At 34.7% G+C, this 13,712-nt stretch overlaps 1 pseudogene across 1 annotated transcript; it reads left to right on the plus strand.

Annotated features, from left to right (window-relative positions):
- Positions 1-1,220: 1,220 nt before the first annotated feature.
- On the plus strand, positions 1,221-8,555 carry LOC143634772 (glycine dehydrogenase (decarboxylating) A, mitochondrial-like; annotated as a pseudogene). Its single transcript, XR_013153925.1, has 14 exons — positions 1,221-2,364; positions 2,962-3,207; positions 3,559-3,636; positions 3,743-3,843; positions 4,536-4,731; positions 4,826-4,950; positions 5,705-6,004; positions 6,314-6,465; positions 6,536-6,724; positions 6,869-6,946; positions 7,500-7,625; positions 7,727-7,825; positions 8,127-8,244; positions 8,339-8,555. The product of XR_013153925.1 is annotated as a glycine dehydrogenase (decarboxylating) A, mitochondrial-like (transcript).
- The last annotated feature ends 5,157 nt before the right edge of the window (positions 8,556-13,712 follow it).

Raw genomic sequence — 13,712 nt, forward strand, 5'->3', positions numbered from 1 at the left:
TTTTTTTTTTTTAAAACAAGAAGAAAAACAACGGTTTTCATATAAGAAAAAAAACATTTTTCTAAATAAGAAAAAATATATTTTTATTAAAGGCTTTTAAATATACATAAAATGGTAAATAGAAAAAAACATTGTTAAATAAAAATAGAAAAAAAAATTCTTTTATAAAAATAATTATGATAATAAAAGATAACAAAATGACAAAAGAAACAATAAAAGGCTTAAATTGTATTAATGTAAAACTTGAAGGAGTAGGTATGTTTAGTAAAAATGAATTAAAGAGGGTACGTTTAGCAACACCCTTTTTATAATTGTGTTAATGACTTTCCTCAAAACACTCGGAAATATATCTGTTATTTACTTTCATTACAAACTCAGCAGTTTACATTTTAATAAAATTAAATATTTTTGTTAAAAAGTTATTTGACACTAAAGTACATGCATTGTGCTACGAATAACTTTGTGATATTTGAATGTTGTTTGTTTTGTTTTCTACAAGAATATCAATTAATGATTGCTCTTATTTACTTTAACTATTACTACGTTAATTATATTTTGACAATAAATAACTTGGAGCGACAATTACTGACATGGCACAGACAGAACACAAAAATAATCATATTTTAGATGAGAATATCTAACCTGTATAAGAAACAAATAATGCTTGCGTTGAGCGATTTAGTTTAAAGGGGTAGTGTTTGATTGACCTATCTATCTAATTTATTTAGTTAAACAAATTGACACTGACCACTGAATCATTTAACTGACTTTTCTTTACAACTCGTCAACCTGAGCAACACGTATACAGCTTGATTATGTTGGTCCAATGAGAGAGGATCAATGTCTGAAAAAAGAGGATCAAGACCCGACGGAACTATTAACGTAACCGACATAAGGCTAAACAGTTTGACCGACAGTGCAGGAAGCTGCTTTCGTCGGGTCCGATGGCTTTTGCAACAAAACAAAAGCTTTGAATAACTAAAAAGTTAATATGACAATGTGTAGATACCCTAGGGATGAATAACACAATATTCCCCTTACCATACCATGATTCTTTCAAGAGTACATCACCAACCCACTAGGCCACGCTACTCATGAAATACTAAAATAAACAAACAGATCCTCGTCTTTCTGTACACCTTTTTCTTGAAGTTGGTGATTCATATTCATATTCATCTTCATCCAATCCAACTTCACCTCCATCATTCATTCAACACGCAATGGATCGGGCTCGCAGACTAGCATCCAAATCCATTCTCAAACGCCTAATATCTCAATCCAAACCAAACCCATCTACATTATCTTCAACCCACTATGTTTCTGTTTCATCATACACTAGATCGCAAACTAATTTCCGACCCATATCAATCGAATCATTAAAACCCAGTGACACTTTCCCACGCCGCCATAACTCAGCCACCCCATCACAACAAACCCAAATGGCCAACACTGTAGGCTTCAATGATCTTGATTCCTTAATAGACGCCACCGTTCCCAAATCAATCCATGAGACTCAACCATTTCGACTCGGGCTTAACCGAATCGCAAATGATTCATCATATGAAAGAACTAGCTTCCAAAAACAAGGTGTACAAGTCTTTTATTGGTATGGGTTATTACAATACATTTGTGCCTGGGGTTATATTAAGAAATGTGATGGAAAACCCGGGCTGGTATACTCAGTATACGCCTTACCAAGCCGAGATCGCGCAGGGGAGGCTCGAATCCTTGTTGAATTTCCAAACCATGATTAAGGATTTAACGGGCTTGCCTATGTCCAACGCCTCCTTGCTGGACGAGGGGACTGCGGCTGCCGAGGCCATGGCCATGTGCAACAATATTCAGAAGGGGAAGAAGAAGACGTTTTTGATTGCGAGTAATTGTCACCCGCAGACGGTTGATGTGTGCAGGACTCGGGCGGATGGGTTCGGGTTGGAGGTTGTGGTGTCAGATTTGAAGGAGTTTGATTACTCGTCGGGTGATGTGTGTGGGGTGTTGGTGCAGTATCCGGGGACGGAAGGGGAGGTGCTGGATTACGGGGAGTTTGTTCGGGTGGCGCACGCGAGTGGGGTGAAGGTTGTTATGGCGAGTGATTTGTTGGGGCTGTGTGTGTTGAAGCCGCCAGGTGAGTTTGGGGTGGATATTGTGGTGGGGTCTGCGCAGAGGTTTGGCGTGCCGATGGGGTATGGTGGTCCGCACGCTGCGTTTCTTGCGACATCGCAGAAGTATAAGAGGATGATGCCCGGGAGGATTATTGGTGTTAGTGTTGATGCGTCTGGGAAGCCTGCTTTTAGGATGGCGATGCAGACGCGCGAGCAGCATATCAGGAGGGACAAAGCTACTAGCAACATTTGTACCGCTCAGGTATTGATTTTCTTGAATTTGATTTGTTTAATGAATTTGAGAATTCTTGTTATGTTGTGTGTCCTAATCGTGTAGTTTGATCCGTTTAGTTGTTATGATTGTTACTACATTTTTTTAGTGTTTGGGTAAATAAGTTATGGCTCAAGTAAAGTTTTCTTTGAACAAGCTAAACAAAGGTGTATTAAAAACCCCGAATTGCCCCGTCAAGATACTGGAGTCGGTTATATACAGAGTGGAGTACTAATTACACTTCATTGGAATGCAAGGTCCACCCAAATACACAATACACTTCATTGGTTGATGCAAAACCGAAAGTGAACCAAAATATCAGTTATTTAAAAAATATAAAACCCAACTGTTAGGTTTCTATTGGGTTCGGTTATTTCAGTTGGGTCGTGTCGGTTATTCCAGTTACGCTTTGGTTATTTTGGTTTCGTGTATAAAAATATAAAAAAGTTGTTTTATATTTGCATCCCTCAGAGTGTTTTGTTATAATAGTGTATGCCCTGTTCTAATATCCCAGATCCACATATTTATACTTCAAATTTTGACATGTTATTTGGATTTTGGTGGTTAAAACATTTTGTTATTATGTAGGCATTGCTTGCAAACATGGCTGCTATGTATGGTATTTACCATGGACCTGAAGGCCTAAAAACAATTGCCCAACGGGTCAATGGACTTGCTGCAACATTTGCTGCTGGATTAAAGAAACTCGGGACAGTAGATGTTCAAGATCTTCCGTTTTTTGACACTGTGAAGATAAAATGTGCTGATTCAACTGCAATAGCTGAAGAAGCTCTTAAAAACAAGATGAATCTTCGTATTGTTAATAAAAACACTGTAAGCATGTTTTTGTTGTTGATTATGCTGTTCAAATAATGGGCTAATTTGGGCAACGCTAAATTGTATATGGGTTCATTTTGATCAACTTAAATTAGTCAACAGGTCAAATTGGGTTACCTTAGATTAGTCTACTATAGTGTATTTTTAACTCATAACACTAAATTATTTTATTAAAATAATAGATATTTACTATAATAATATTATTTTGGTGATCCTATTCGAAACACTTCTTATTTATAAAGAATTAAGAAAAATGGGCAAAGAGTGTTTCGGGTCAATCCAACTTGCCACCTCTAATATTTGCGAACAGTTGACTTTATTTTTGAAGTTGTTTTGTCTTGCATTTAGATTACCGTCTCATTTGATGAAACAACCTCCATTGAAGACGTTGATACATTGTTTAAAGTTTTTTCATTGGGGAAACCGGTGAGTATATTATATCATTATTCATATGGATACTGTAATTATATATAACATATAAATACATACATCCTTTGCTGGGAACAACTTAAAGTTTCTTGTTTAAATGCAGGTGCCATTCACTACTGCATCTCTTGCACCAGAGGTTCAAGATGTCATCCCTTCAGGGCTCGTAAGAGAGACTCCGTTTATGACGCATCCAATTTTTAACTCGTATGTTTCTTCCTTGCATTTTGGCAATTTCAACTCATCTACCTACAATCTTTGGGGTGCACATGGCTCGGTTTTGGGCTCAAACCGAACAAAAAGCTGAAAGTTCGGTCTTTGAGTTTCTTAAAACCGTCTGTTTTTTTTTTTTGATTTTTGAATTTCAGTTTGAGTTTGGTTCCATTTCGGTTTTTTCGGTACTACCATTTTGGGCCTGAAATTTTGGACCTAAATCTTCCAGTTAATAATAATTAATTGATCATTATACATTTGGATTAAGATACTTGAGTAACACTATTAATTAAATTTGTATGATTTATTTAAAATTCAAACTGAAGAATGAAAACCTGTAGGTTCAGTTTTTCGTTTTTAGTTACATGCAAGTTCGGTTTTTACGAAAACATAAACCAGTCTCTTGGTTTCTGTTTGAGTTTGGTTATTTCGGATAGACATCGGTTTTTTCTATTTCTTGCACACTTCTACAAATGGGTTGATTTGTGTCAAGTTAATAATAAAATGGTTTGATTATGATTGTGATAATATATTACACACATTATTTACTAATAAAACTTGAGCCGTGCTAAAAATGATACCGTCTTGACCCATGACGCAGCCCATCCATTCAAGCCTCTAGAATATTTTTTCTAAAATCTTTTATGGATTTTAAAAATTTAAACTAATTATTTTTGTTTCATTAGCTTCCACACAGAGCATGAATTACTGAGATATATCAGCAAATTGCAGTCAAAGGATCTATCATTATGTCACAGTATGATTCCATTGGGATCTTGTACAATGAAACTCAATGCAACTACCGAGATGATGCCAGTGACGTGGCCTGCCTTTGCAGACATGCATCCGTTTGCACCTATTGATCAGGCCGAAGGATATCAAGTAATAACGTCTTCCTTCACTTTAAGTTTAAAGTTATAATATTGTCTAGTTTAAAGATTTAACCTTTACAATTATCTGTGGTACTTATTTTCAGGAAATGTTTAAGAATTTGGGTGATATGTTGTGCACGGTCACCGGTTTTGATTCTTTCTCTTTGCAACCGAATGCTGGTGCTGCTGGAGAGTATGCCGGGCTAATGGTTATCCGGCATATCATATGGTATGATGCAACTTTTTTGTACATACTTTTATGGGTTGTTTAGATAAAGTAACGCTGATTATAGTTAATCTGAATAATCAGTTTAATACCATCTACAACAAAGTTAATTAGTTAAGGGAAAACAAAAGTAAAAACACTCTTTTTAACCCCAGTTAAATGTGCATAAAAAGCTAATTATGAAAATTATAGATGTTTTTAATAAAATTTGTTGGCAAATAAATATAAAAATTATCATTATAGTGAACTAAAATATACATTGTCATGGTTTAACTATATATTTTAATAATATATACGAAAGTTTGTATTGGTTATTTAGTTATTTGCTATATAAGCAGTTTCAAAAACACTTTCCTGCACTCACTTGTGAAGTTTTGAGTTCATTTTAAGATAAAAGTGATTCTGATTATGATTAGTTTCGATTGAACATATTTTAGGGAAAATGAAAGTTGTGTAATTAACCCTCAATTTTATCCTAGTTAAGTACACGTTTTGTTAATTTTATTAAAAAGTAACTGTGAAAAATTTAGATGGTTGTTTTTCTTATAAAAGTCTGTTAATAAATAAAATATAAAATCTACGTTATAGTTAATTTGATATCATTTTATCATATATTTACTTTATACTTTAATAATATTATTAAAAAAACCTTGTTTTGGTTATTAGCTATTTGCTGCATAATTAAAAACACACATCCACGATCTCTTTTCAAGTTTTGAATTGTTTTTAAGAAAAGTTACTCTGATCGCAACTGTAGGCAAGAGGAGATCATCACAGAAATGTATGCATCATTCCAGTGTCAGCACACGGAACAAATCCCGCAAGTGCTGCTATGTGTGGGATGAAAATCATTACTGTTGGAACCGATGCTAAAGGTAACATTAACATTGAAGAGGTACGAAAGGCTGCCGAAGCAAATAAGGACAATTTATCTGCTCTGATGGTAACATATCCTTCGACTCATGGAGTTTATGAAGAAGGCATTGATGAGATTTGCAAAATTATTCATGACAATGGAGGTCAGGTTTACATGGATGGTGCCAATATGAATGCACAGGTATATCAAAATCTTTTAATAAAATGACCGTATGATAAAATATTATAAACTAGATTAGAAACCCGCGTATTACAGGTGGTAACTAAATGAAATATTAAAAAGTTAGTAATGAAGATATAGGAATTATAAAATGATATTTGAGATATGATATGATTGAAATTGCGTATAAGTTACTAAGTAATAATTTAATATGTTTGAACTGAAATATCTCACATAAGTTCCTATATCTGAATATATAATATATTATGCTTTATTACTATAACCCTTTATTTATCAAGCATAGATGTTGATCAAGTTGAATTTTTGCAGGTTGGTCTAACAAGTCCCGGGTGGATCGGTGCTGATGTTTGTCATCTGAACCTTCACAAGACATTTTGCATCCCGCATGGTGGAGGTGGGCCCGGAATGGGCCCAATTGGTGTGAAAAAACACTTGGCACCATACTTGCCTTTCATCCCGTGGTATGCACCAAATAAATCAGTTTTAAATTACCTTTTGTTATTGGTTTGTTAATTCGTGTTTGTTTTAAAGGTCGGGACCGGAGGGTTACCAGCACCCGTAAAAGCCGAGCCACTTGGTACAATTTCTGCAGCACCTTGGGGATCAGCTCTTATTTTACCCATATCATATACATACATTGCCATGATGGGATCTCGGGGACTTACGGATGCATCAAAGATAGCCATCTTGAATGCAAATTATATGGCAAAACGTCTTGAGGTTTGTTTTCTTTTTCATCCATTTGTTATGTGTTTTTTGGATACTGTGTTCTGATGGTATATGGTGCGTTAGTGCTAGTATGATTATAGTCACTGCTACTTGTTTAATTAATGTTTTTTTTATTCATTTATTTTTACGTTTCAGAGTCACTACCCCATTCTTTTCCGTGGTGTCAATGGTACCGTTGCCCATGAATTTATTGTTGATTTGAGACCCTTAAAGGTATGTTTGACTCATTTCTATCATAATCTAGATATGGTAACATTGACCTGTTTACTTATAAACGGGTCGCTTTGGGCTATATTTATATTTTTAATTAGGTTGAAGGCCATCCAAAGTGTATTCAAGTTGCATTAAAGACGTCTTAAATCATCTATTAAAAAGGGTTGGATTATATTTTTTAATATATAATTAATTTTCGTATGAACCTGTTCCAAACCATTTGACCACACTTAAAAGGAATATCCATTTTGGTTTTATATTTTTCGTAAATCGAACTTTTGTTTCGGTTTTGCATGTAATTAATATCAAGAAAACTGAACTGAACTTATAGATTTTCGTTTTAGTATATAGTTTAGATAGTTTTTAAGAATTTAATAAAGTGTTAATCGAATATATTAGTCCAAATGCATAATAATGAATTATTATTCAACAGAAAGATTTAGTCCTAACTTCATTATTTTCAAAAAAACCAAAGTTTTGGCTTTTGGTTTGGTTTTAGCTGAGCCATGCACACCCCTAGCCAAGTCTGAATCGTATATATTTCAAAATCTAGGCTACTGCTGGAATAGAGCCGGAAGACGTTGCTAAGCGTCTGATAGATTATGGATTTCACGGTCCAACAATGTCATGGCCCGTTCCTGGAACACTAATGATTGAACCTACTGAAAGTGAAAGCAAGGTATTCTTCTAAATTAAACTTTTGCATGCAATTTTTTTTTTTATAATTCTTCATCTTCACTTTTGTATAATGCATAAAAAATTATTATCATTATCATGCAGGCAGAGTTAGACAGGTTTTGTGATGCTTTGATCTCCATTAGAAAAGAAATAGCTGAAATTGAGAAAGGAAACGCGGATGTTAACAACAACGTTATCAAGGTAGGTTGTTTGCTCAAATAATATATTACTGTCAAGCTTTTTAATTATAAATGAGAACAAGCGATAACTAATATATTACTTGTAGAAGATATATAAAACAACGTTTTTTCGTTATATAACATAATATTTAATTAAGCAAATGAGATATAAAGGTTGGTTTTATTGTCGAACCATACTTATCAGTCATCTAAAAAATCATAACCGAACCTTCGGTTTTTTAGTTTGTCTGCTCACAGCTAAACGACTAGATGATAGAAAATTAATATTTTTACTTTTTTTTTTCATGAAATGTCATTCACAGGGAGCTCCTCATCCTCTTCAAGTGCTCATGACTGATAAGTGGATCAAACCGTACTCCCGGGAATATGCAGCCTACCCTGCTTCATGGCTTCGGTCTGCTAAGTTCTGGCCAACCACATGTCGGTTCACACTTTATATTTTTGAAAATAAGTTAAATTTCTTTTTGTATTTTGGTGTTACTAAAATTGGGGTTTGGTTTGTTTTATGTGACAGGCCGTGTAGATAATGTGTATGGGGACCGGAACCTCATTTGCACCCTTCAGCCGGCACACGAGGAAGAAGAAAAGGCGGCAGCTGCAGCTACCGCTTAAGGCAGCCAAAGTTGAGGTTTTTCTTCAAAAGAAAATGGCTTTGTATTCTTGCTTTATTTGTTCCTCGTTTCCCTACCTTAAGTTGTGTATATACCATATTGTTAATTTCCATATTATAGATGATCAACCACTTTAATAATGGTTTTTGCAAATTTAAGTTGTTAGTTCGGTTTAGGTGTAACAAACCTAAAGGAATGTGATATAGATATGATTAAACTACGGGCTATGGTGTTATGTCGATTTTAAAAACTCACTGGAAATATAAATACATGAAATGAAATTGCAATTGTTAAGATGCATTTAGATTCGATCGTCATGATTCTAAATTATTATACATGTATGACAATTTGTAAACCACGTGGGTGTTGATTATTCTGAACTGTATTCACAAGTTGGTGAAAGTTGACAAGTCGGTCAAATCAGTTTAGTTTTATAACTATAATATGGTTAATGGTAATGTCATGGTCACCAAGTTAGGGTTAGATTATAAATAAATGGCTTGGTTTGAGGTTTTAGATGTGTGATCTATAGAGAATTACTGTAACGAGTTTTTGAGTCGGTTATTTCTTGCAATAATAAAGTGTGTGATCGATCATGTGCCTTGAGTGAGATAGGGATTTCATATCATCATATGCTCATCATTGTGGTATTGTTAGCGTGACGGACGAATGATGGTAAATGCTAATGCACGTTGCACCCCGAAAGATGTTTTGTTTCGTGCTAGACAATTGACGAATGCACTGTGAAGCTTAGTTAGGGCCGAGGGTCCCCCCCCCCCCGGTTTTTTTTGCGTAGTAGTGTAAATTTACCCGTTTTCGTCCGGAATTTTTTATATGTAGTGTAAATTTAGCCGTTTTCGGCCGAAAATTTGAGCTCGGCCACATCCGTTTATGAAATTATGTATACATTTTGAGTTCGCCCCCCCCCCCTCACGGTGTCTTAGTCCAAGCTTCGCCACTGGACGAATGGTAATTAGACATAACTTTTGCATCCTAGATTTGAAAGATATATTATGTCTTGGGCAGCTAAGAGAAAATCTATGCATCTGAACCAGCGTTGTAAAGCATGCTAGGTATTGAAGCAACTAGGTCAACCCTTTCTAAATGAGGCACATTATCAAGCCAAAAACCTTCATAAATTTGTAATAAATTTTCAAGTTCGAAGTATGTATAGTTAGTTATTATTAACCAATTCAGATGTACGTCATGATGAGAAACGTGTTGTGACGGCATGCACATGATCGAAGTCTTCATATTTTTTTAAAGACAGAACTTCTGTATGGTCCAAATGACAAAACCCTTTAACAATTTCAGATTGCTGGGCCACCAAGAAGGCACAAGAGCAGAAAATGGAGGTAACAGAGATGAGAATGTTACGCTGGATGTGTGGGCACACAAGGTTAGACCGAATAACAAACAGGGTGTTGCGGGAAAGATTAGGGGTAGCTAACATATCCGACAAGATAAGAGAGTGGAGATTGAGATGGTTTGGACATGTGAAGAGAAGACATATGAAGAACCCTGTTAGATCTATAGAAAACATTACTATATGGGGGAGGAGGGGTAGAGGCCGACCTAAATTGACTTGGGAAGAGATGATTAGACATGATTTGCTAGACCTAAACCTCTCAGAGGACATGATTGAGGATATGAATTCTTGGAGACTTAGAATTAAGGCTAAGGACTTTTAGGGAGAAAGGAATACCTTAGCGGTCTTCTTTACCTGATTTTTGGTCACACACCATATTGTTTCCTCTTCTCATATAGTTTTATATGGTTATCTATAAATGTATTGGTACTATTAATTTTACTACGTGCTACTATCAATTTTATTACTATTGTACTTTGATGCCCCTTATTTTCCCCATACAATGTTATTTTGAGCTGAGGGTCTTCCTGGAAGCCACCTCTCTATCCCATCGGATAGAGGTACGGTTTGCCTACATCCCACCTTTCCCAGACCCTACTTATAGCTTTGCTATTGGTGGGATTCCACTGGGTATGATTGATTGATTGATAGTTTTATATTATAAAAATTTCAGTCCAATTGATTAACGTAGTCATACTTTACCGTTAAACTCCATCCATGTGAGGGGTATTTTCGTCAATCCATAATTCTTTAAAAAAAAATTTATCCTCCTCCCTTTCAATTTAATAGAAACTATAATAATTGTTAACTAATATTATAATGTTATATATTATGTTAATAATTAATATATATTATGTTAATATAATAATAATTGTTAATAAATAGTACACAATATAACATACATGCATTAGGGCTGGAAACAGGCTGAACTTGGCTCGGCACATTTTCAAACTCGACTTGTTTCGATCTTAATTTCTAAAGCTTGAGCTCGGTTCATGAGCAATTTTTCATCCTCAAGCTTGACTTGTTTACTATTTGTTAACAATTAGTATAATATTAACATAATATATAACTATTATTACTTGTTTACTATATGTTAACAGAATATATAACATTTTAATATTAATTAAAATATTAATTAACATTTTTTATAGCTTTTAAAGAATAGAAAGGGAAAGGGGATTTAAAAGGATTATGAATGATGGGTTTAATAGAGAAGTATGACTCCGCTAATCAATTGGATTTGAATTGTTACAATACGAAACTTTAATGACTTAAATTGTTGAATGTTTGCCGATTGGACCAAAACAATTAAAATTAACAAATCATAAGGACCAAAACAAAAGTTCTCTATGTTTACAGTTTTACACATTCTATACAACATAAAATTAATCTACCCACTTCATATCATATATATGTGTGAAGAATTCTAATACAGTAATGTATTTTTATTCCACGTTACTACGTTAGTGTTGAATGTCAATATGCATGCTATCTATTTAAAGCGACCCAAATGCTACATGAATTGCATAATTAGTTGAAGAAGACAAATGACCTACGAAGAAGGAAGTTCAAGTCATGCCCAAGGTATCGTACATTATTAACCCGAGTCTCTTAAACTGCTATACTTTCTTATACTCTCTTACCCTTTACATTTGTGCCTTTTCAGAAACCCAAACTCATTCACCCCCGCGTGGTCTCTATTGGACCTCTGCACAATGGACATGCAAATGTTAAATTGATGAAAGACAAGAAACCGATTTATCTGGATGAGTTATTGAGTAACGTAAACATTGACAAAGTCACAAAGTGTATGACAAAGGTGAAAGATTCAATGGAAGAAATCAGTAGATGTTATTACGGGATGGTAATGGACAAAGCTAGCTATACCAATGATGAACTTGCTCAAATGATGGTTATGGTGCTTGTTTCATACTTCAATTCATTTATTATAAGCTTTCCGAATCTGGCAGTTTTCTTTCGGACAACAGACTGCGGAGCAGGTCACTTGCTCTCGACTTGGTGTTGCTAGAAATCAAATCCCCATTTCTGTTCTCGAAGACATCTATGAACTCTCTTTAAAAACATCGATATCAAAACATACTCTTACTTCCATGCTTTATGATTTACTGGAACGTGTGTACCCTTTTTTGAGAAATTAAATATATTAAAAATATTTCGGAAAAAAAACCCTACTGATCACATTCTTAATTAGTCGTCGATCTACACGAATATTACAAGCCTAAAAATCCTGAGCCACCAGTTATAATAACAATTCCAACAACTCACTCAGCTTAGAACTGCACAAAGTTGGGGTGAGGTTTAGGCGTAATCAAAAGATGAGTTGGCCTACTGCCAAGAGTGGGGTGAGGTTTAGGCATAATCAATGGGATATGGAGTTCAAACGATCTTCCCGTATGCCTACTGCCAAGAGTGCTTATTGACTGACAAGTTCTTTGAAGTGGTTATGAGGAACCTCATTGCATACGAGCAGTATTCTTATGGTGTTAAAGTAATTACATGTTGTATCATATGCCATGGCCTTGGATATACTAGCTGCTACTCGATCCAGCAGACATTGCAAAGTTGGCAGAATCGAATGTCGTCGTTAGTCACTTAGGTTCAAACGAAAAGGCTTCAAATATGATATCTAACTATCTATATAATTGCCTATCATGAAATCCTACGTGTCACTCTCAGGTTGTTCCCCCCATTCTCTAGAGCCACCAGATTGCTTGATTTATAAATGGAGCTTTCTTATGCATTTGACCCATATTTGCGGGTATGAGTCTCACCAAACCTGGATAGTCTTTAAATGGGTTATAACATCTCGTTTATTTGTGAATCTCTTTCATAATCAAGCAATAATTGTTGCGGGTCATGGGTCTCACCAAACCCGGATAACCCTTAAACGGGTTATAACATCTCATTTATTTGTGTAATAACACCTTAATCATCAAAGAATAATTTCCACGGGTTATGGGTCTTACCAAACCTTAATAGCCCTCAAATGGGTTATCAGATCCCATTTATTGGAAAACACTTTCATCATTAAACCTTAATTTAATTTCTCCCATTTATTGGAAAACACTTTCATCATTAAATCTTAATTTAATTTCTCCTTTACATGTTCTCTATTGCTGGACTATCATCTTCATCGCCGGTTAACTTTCGATACTACCCACAATCGCGAACTACATCAACACCCCCCTTTTCATTAGACAAATATTTTTGTTCATTTTTGCTCATTTAAAAATATCAACATGCTCGTGTTAGTTTATGTTTATTCGTTAAAATATACGAAATACCTACACATCTCAATTGAAAAACCCAAACGCTAAAAAATATAATAACAAACTAATATATATGTATTAAATTAAAACAAAACTACGTTAAATAATAAAATAAATCATCATAAAATTGCCGAACGATTAAAAACAAAAACTTGAATAAAACCACCGTAACACGGGGGGATCAAACTAGTAACAAGCATATACCTAGATGCCACTTTCCTGGATTTATATTACATCGAATATTGGCGAAAAGTAAAAACATATTTGTAAGGTCCTGTTACCGGTGCCTCACTTTGGACGTTGGATTTACTCATAAATACAGTTCTTAAATATCAGAGTTAATAAAAACTTCGCGGAATAATAACATTAGTCAATCATTCATTACAATCATTCAAAACTTGTCTTTTTAAACATAACTTAAAATGTAATTCAAACATCATAACAGATCTTCAGATGCCAGCCTCTTCCAATCCTGCAATGTGTCTCCCTCAAGCCAGCTGTTGTAATCTATTTACCTGCGTGCATACTAAAAGTCAGCTACGTTAAGTGAGTTCAAGTTAATCAGGCAATATACAATACATTCACATACTTATATATATATATCCGAAGATACAT

This window comes from Bidens hawaiensis, unplaced genomic scaffold, assembly GCF_021521415.1.
Source record: "Bidens hawaiensis isolate Kalapana, Puna unplaced genomic scaffold, B.hawaiensis_p1.1 tig00007241_1, whole genome shotgun sequence".
Lineage (NCBI taxonomy): Eukaryota > Viridiplantae > Streptophyta > Magnoliopsida > Asterales > Asteraceae > Bidens > Bidens hawaiensis.